Source organism: Branchiostoma floridae, chromosome 2, assembly GCF_000003815.2.
Source record: "Branchiostoma floridae strain S238N-H82 chromosome 2, Bfl_VNyyK, whole genome shotgun sequence".
In the NCBI taxonomy this organism is placed as follows: domain Eukaryota; kingdom Metazoa; phylum Chordata; class Leptocardii; order Amphioxiformes; family Branchiostomatidae; genus Branchiostoma; species Branchiostoma floridae.
The window spans coordinates 9957634-9963633 of record NC_049980.1 but is presented as its reverse complement, the minus strand read 5'-3'; the positions used below and the strand labels follow the sequence as shown (position 1 = coordinate 9963633).

Sequence of the window (6000 nt, the reverse complement as noted above, 5' to 3'; positions counted from 1 at the left end):
TACTACAAGGTTAAAACAGAACTTTATTCATTTAGTTTCCAGGTCAACACAGAATTTATCTAGCGTACAAAGAAAGTACAAAGAACTGAAGAACAGAACTTTATGCGCAAGATCAAAACAGAACTTTATTCAATTTATTTTTCATGGTCCGTGGACTCCACACAGAACTTCTCTAGAGTACAAAGAACTCACGGACAGAACCTAGTGCAAGATTGATACAGAATATTATTCCATTTATTCTCACCATCAACACAAAATTTATTGAGATCACAAGGAACTTAAGGACAGAACCTAATGGGAGGTTTAAACAATTTAAGACGATTTATTTCTCTATCTATGTTAACACAGAATTTTTCTAAAGTACCAGGATTCAGGAACGCAAGGACAGTATATACTACAAGGTTAAAACAGAGCTTTATTCCATGTACTAGTATTTCTCCATGTCTACACAAAACGTATCTAGAGTGTAAGGGACTCAAGAATAGTATATACGGCAAGGTCAAAGCAGAACTCTACTCAGTTTATTTTTCCATATCTGCACAATTTATGTAAAGTACAAGGAATGCAAGGACAAAACCTAATGCAAGGCTTCAACAAACTCTATTCAAGTTATTGTTACCGTTATATTTGTTTACTTGTTCACGTAACACATATTCTGTAGTTAGTTTAACTCATGTTCCTTATATGTAGCAAGTTAATATTTGAAGACAACAGTATTCAAGTTTAGACTTCCAATACACGACATTTTACCACACCTTCTTACTCACCCTTTGTTAAGTAGTCAGAGAGTTAGAGAAGGAAAAAAAAGAGAAGGGAAAGAAGAGACAGATCACGCCACTATTGTATAGTGTTAATGTTATAAGAGGTTTGGACCACCCCCATGCAACTAGTGGTAGGGTCCGGTTGTTCATCATTATGGGTTCCATCTAGATGTTGCCAAATAGATTGTGCTCCTGACTATGCGCTCACTGTCATCCTTGAGTCGTCACCGTACGTGTTCCCTATTGGCACAATCGCATGCAATACAATGGGAACAGATCATGTTAGAACTAACGTTAGGGTGTTTTTTTCTACGTGTGCTTTACACATGATACTAGTATGTCGCTGTGGCTTATAGCATACCCGCAGTCCCCGCCACGGCCAATAGAATGTTTGGAGAATATGTCAAAGCTTTCAAGTTTGGTGAGATTCTTTTTTTTCTACATGTTGGCCGGTTTTTTACTACCTTGCTCCTCTTTCCTAGCCCCCCTTTTCCGCTATGGAATAACCCATGGTCGCTGGCCAATGAGCTGCCTAGGATTCATATTGCGTAATGCAGATGCAACGTAAACCAAGCTGATTACGAACACAGCAGTCATTTCGCTGCCAGGCAGAGAGGAGACAACACGGCTCTGGGACCTGTCTCTGATGATTAATAGCGACTGCCCCCACGCACTGCAATTCGGTAAGTAATCAGCTTCCAGTTCCACTTCTGCATAGTCAAGAGGAATAATTGATCGTGTTCTTTGGTCAGAGCCAGGTATAGTTGGATTATGAACTTGATTTAATTGTTAGTTTTGGATTTTTCAAATGTATAGGTAAATGCAATTGACCTGTCCTTTTTGGCATTCTTGTTGCAGGGGCTCATCATAAAGATGTCTAAGAAGTACAACTAGAATACTTGCAGTGAAAAGGAAACATCTCATCAACATGGACTTATTATTCTTTTCCTTATCACTTTTATTCTTCTTATTCTTATTTAAAAGCGAATCAACATATTCGAATATTTTGAATATTTTGTTGGGCTCAATAAGTGTTCAGGTACAGGTTGATATGTGTGTGTCTCTCTGATCTCTCGAACTCAGCACAGGTCGGGCAAGAGAGATCCACACGAACTCCTACCGCCGCAAGGGACGTCGCTGATGGCTTACACTGGAAGACGAGCTGTATCACTGAAGGGAAGGACATCCGTGTGCAAATTGCTACAAGGGGACTGAGGCTGGGTGCCATGCAAAACCAGAAACAATGTTGCCCGAAGGAGCAAGGCCATGAGAGGGAAATGCCAGACCGGCAGCAGAGCCGCGTGCAACCAAGCGATTGCGCTGCTATTGAAGGAAAAACTGACTGCAGTTAGAGAATTCATGGACTAACATACATGTGCTGTCTGCGTTATTTGACTTTTACGATTACCTGTTGTCTATTCTATTATGTCATATTAAGGAATGTAAAAAAATAATTCAATTGACCTAGACAACGACGGTCTAAAGGGTGGATATACGAATGGTAGACATCCCAACCAAATGTATATGAAATCTTTATTGACACGACAAAAGTACAGCGACTTTCGTGAGGATTATAACAAGTACATACAATACAACTAAGCAGACGTATATGCATATTTACAGATATGAATAAGTCAACATGTTATTTCTAGCATGTCATTTACATAATTCAAACGTTGCCTGCAAATTTCTTGAGTTACAAACAGACTTTTACCAATCTAACGTTTTCGGGAGTTTCTCAACGCTACAAATACACGTCCATGCAGCCGTTTACTTTTTGGGACTTTTTGGATCTCGGAGTAATACGTCAATGGGACCTTACAAGTATATTGTGCATACAAGCTGCAGCAGCCTTTCACTCCGTCACTTACAAGAAGATACAACACAACGTTTGCTAGATATAATAATGTATTAATGTAGTGATGTATTATTGTACTATGATTGTTATTCTTAGACAGTTATTCGTTTGATGACGTAAACTGCAACAGACCGAGATGTACAAGTAACCAATGTTGAGTGATATGAGCGGAGTTGAGTAGATGTCTGTCAGGTAAAACAGAATACAAAGACGGAAGATTTCTACGGCAGTTCGGGAGAGCAGACATTTGTCTGGTACTGAGACAGAATGTGAAGACGAGAGTGTAAGGTAAGAGCATTCAGTTCAGGAGAGACAATAGAGAACTTCAGTTAAGGCCTGAGTGAGATAGCATTATTATGAAGTCTGTTATAACGTTAAACGTATTCCGTGCCTAGCGTACGGAAATTCTTGTCTCTGCGTCATTTCTTTATCCTTCATGTGCTGATCTTCAAATTCCAGTCGGCAACTAAAGGAACCTGTATATATTTGTTACATGTCCAAGTTGGAGATGTTGTCGTAATTTTCCTAACTTTACAACATACTAACCCTTCATACTTGTGGCTCTTGCCGTCCTGCCGCTTCCGACAAGAGCACAAGATCATATTCCCTAACCATCTCATCCAATCCTTTCATACAACACACCAACCCATCATGCTTGTGGCTCTTGACGTCCTGCCGTTTCCGACAAGAGCACAAGGTCATATTATTTCCTAACCATCACATCTAATCCCTTCATACAACACACTAACCTTTCATGCTTGTGGCTCTTGCCGTCCTGCCGTTTCCGACAAGAGCACAAGATCACATTTCCTAACCATCCCATCCAATTCCTTCATACAAGACACTAACCCTTTATGCTTGTGGCTCTTGCCGTCCTGCCGTTTCCGACAAGAGCACAAGATCACATTTCCTAACCATCCCATCCAATTCCTTCATACAACACACCAACCCTTCATACTTGTGGCCCTTGCCGTCCTGCCGTTTCCGACAAGAGCACAAGATCACATTTCCTAACCATCCCATCCAATCCCTACATACAACACACTAACAACATTTCCTAAAGATCCCATCCAATTCCTTCATACAACACACTAACCCTTCATGCTTGTGGCTCTTGCTGTCCTTCCGTTTCCGACAAGAGCACAAGATCACATTTCCTAGTCATCTTATCACATCACTTCATACAACACACTAATCCATCAAATCCAAATGGCGCCACCCTTCCCGTCATACACCTCAAAACAAAATGGCGGCGCCCCTAAATGCAACGAAAAACAGAACAGGTTTTGCTATCGCAAACCTGTAATCATGATTACCTGCATGTATGCAGGTATGGTTTTCATGGGCGTGGGAATTTTTGGAAGCTGGGGATTTAGGGCGCTGTATCTCGAGAACGGATGGTGCGAGCACGACGATTTTTGGTACGTGGGTTGGGGGTGGTAGCTTGACACTCAGGTGTGATTTTGGGCCTCCTGGTGCTTGACCTTGACATTGAAGGTGGTATTTTTTGTGCTTTTTGCTCCTGCCATACTGGTTGGGTATAATTTGAGTTTGCTTCTTAGTCTTTGTGGTGTTTTGACAGCTGTATAATACTCAGAGTTTTCATGAGTTCTGGTACAAGTTCCTTTACCCTGTTTGGCAATCATGGTTAAACAGAAGAAGATACAACTTTCTAAAGTGGAGCAGAAATGAATAGAGCATGAGCATAGGAGAAAGGTATGTGTATGATTTTTCCTGTGTTTCTTTGGTGATGCCATTTCCATATTGTATGCAGGTAATTTTGGGCCAGTCATATTCACTTGATTTTTGGGCCTGCTTTTAAATCTATAGTACAAGCAGGGTTAAGTGGTGGAGGCTTTGTTAAGTATTGTCTGGTGCATTTTGTCACTGCAAATATATGATGAAATTGTTTTCCCCTTCTAAGCAACTGCTCATTGGTTTTGGGGGGTGTTTGCCGGGTGTTCGCTCTGGCTACAACAGTTTTCTGAACTTTTCAAAGTTTCCATTGCCAGCAGCTTGCCATCTATAAGTGGGATTGACAAGGACATTTTGATTATTAATTCTGCTGTTAAATTTGGCTTAGATTATAACTAGAAGAGATTTAGGCCCACTTTACATTACGGTTTTCGCGAGAGCGGGACTGGCGAGAGCGGGAGCCCCATGTAAACAGAGTTCCCGTCGTTGTAGTCCCGTTGTCTTCAAATTTTCTCCCGTCCACTCCGAAGTGCATGCCCGTAGGCTCAGCGGGAGTCCCCGACAACTTCAAACTGCGTATAAAGAGAACGCGTCGGGCTCCCGACAGCGGGAGTCAGGGTTTAGGCGATTATTTCAGTGCGTAGCCATAACTTACCAAGTCATCACTGAAAGAAAGGGATCTTCTATCAAACCGTTTGAATGGGTTTTAAAGTCCTTTTTAATCATCGCAAAAATTTTGTGGTCGAAGTTACCAGAAGTGTCAGCGAAACAACAACGTAGTCAGGGACTTGTACTTCTTATGAAATTCAAATACTATTTGAATTTTCAATCTCTTGGAAGTGGTAAGCAAACAAAAAATGAAATTTTGTTCAATATGACAGCGTGCAGCTAAAAAAACTGCGATCTTTATGGTTAGACTTTCCCGCCGGTGGGTTGGGTTGGTCAGATTGAATGGAAATATGATACCACCCTGGGGACTAACTGTTGCTGTTGCATGAGGGCTACCACAGTGATATTGTCTATGGAACTACTGTACTAAAAGTACCATTGGTAAAATTATGCAAATAACCTTCCAATGTCAAGTGATATATCACTCCAGAAATAAATCTTTAATGAATGTCATTGGAAGAACACACACCAAGGAGACTTAGCAGCTGCATCAGGTCAGCACCTTGAAATAGGAAGATATCAGTACTGCATATATCATGTGACAGAATAACTGCATGGGCCATCTGAGAAAAAAGTAGCAAAAAGTTTTCTCAACAACTTCAATATGTGTAAGTGTTCAATTTACAAAATACTATGTATCTAGTGTACCGCCCTATGCAGAAGTGAGTGAGAGTCGACGGAGTTTTTATATAGTGGCATGCAACAGAAGTTCCATGCAACAGACTCCGAACCTTCTAATAAAGTTTTCTATTTCTATAGATTCTAGCTATTTACAAGTTATTGTTGTTGGTGTTAATATCACTGTTTAACGTAAATTCCATCGCTAGACGTGGTCTCGAGGTACTGTACTATTCATCTATAGGAAGGACAAACTGTTTCCGAATGGATTTGCGCCCATAAAAGTTGGGTATTTAGTAATTGTAACAAATGGCAGGTCATGATTGGTATATGAGACCAAAAAGCGCAATGATTCACCATTTGAGTACAACCGTCCTGTCGCCAAGGCGCTTTGCATGA

At 40.8% G+C, this 6000-nt stretch overlaps 1 long non-coding RNA gene across 1 annotated transcript; it reads left to right on the top strand.

Annotated features, from left to right (window-relative positions):
* The first annotated feature begins 1167 nt into the window (after window positions 1–1167).
* LOC118409446 lies at window positions 1168–2848 on the top strand. The gene is made up of 3 exons (XR_004830444.1): window positions 1168–1182; window positions 1319–1444; window positions 1850–2848. It is a non-coding gene; the product is annotated as an uncharacterized LOC118409446 (long non-coding RNA).
* The last annotated feature ends 3152 nt before the right edge of the window (window positions 2849–6000 follow it).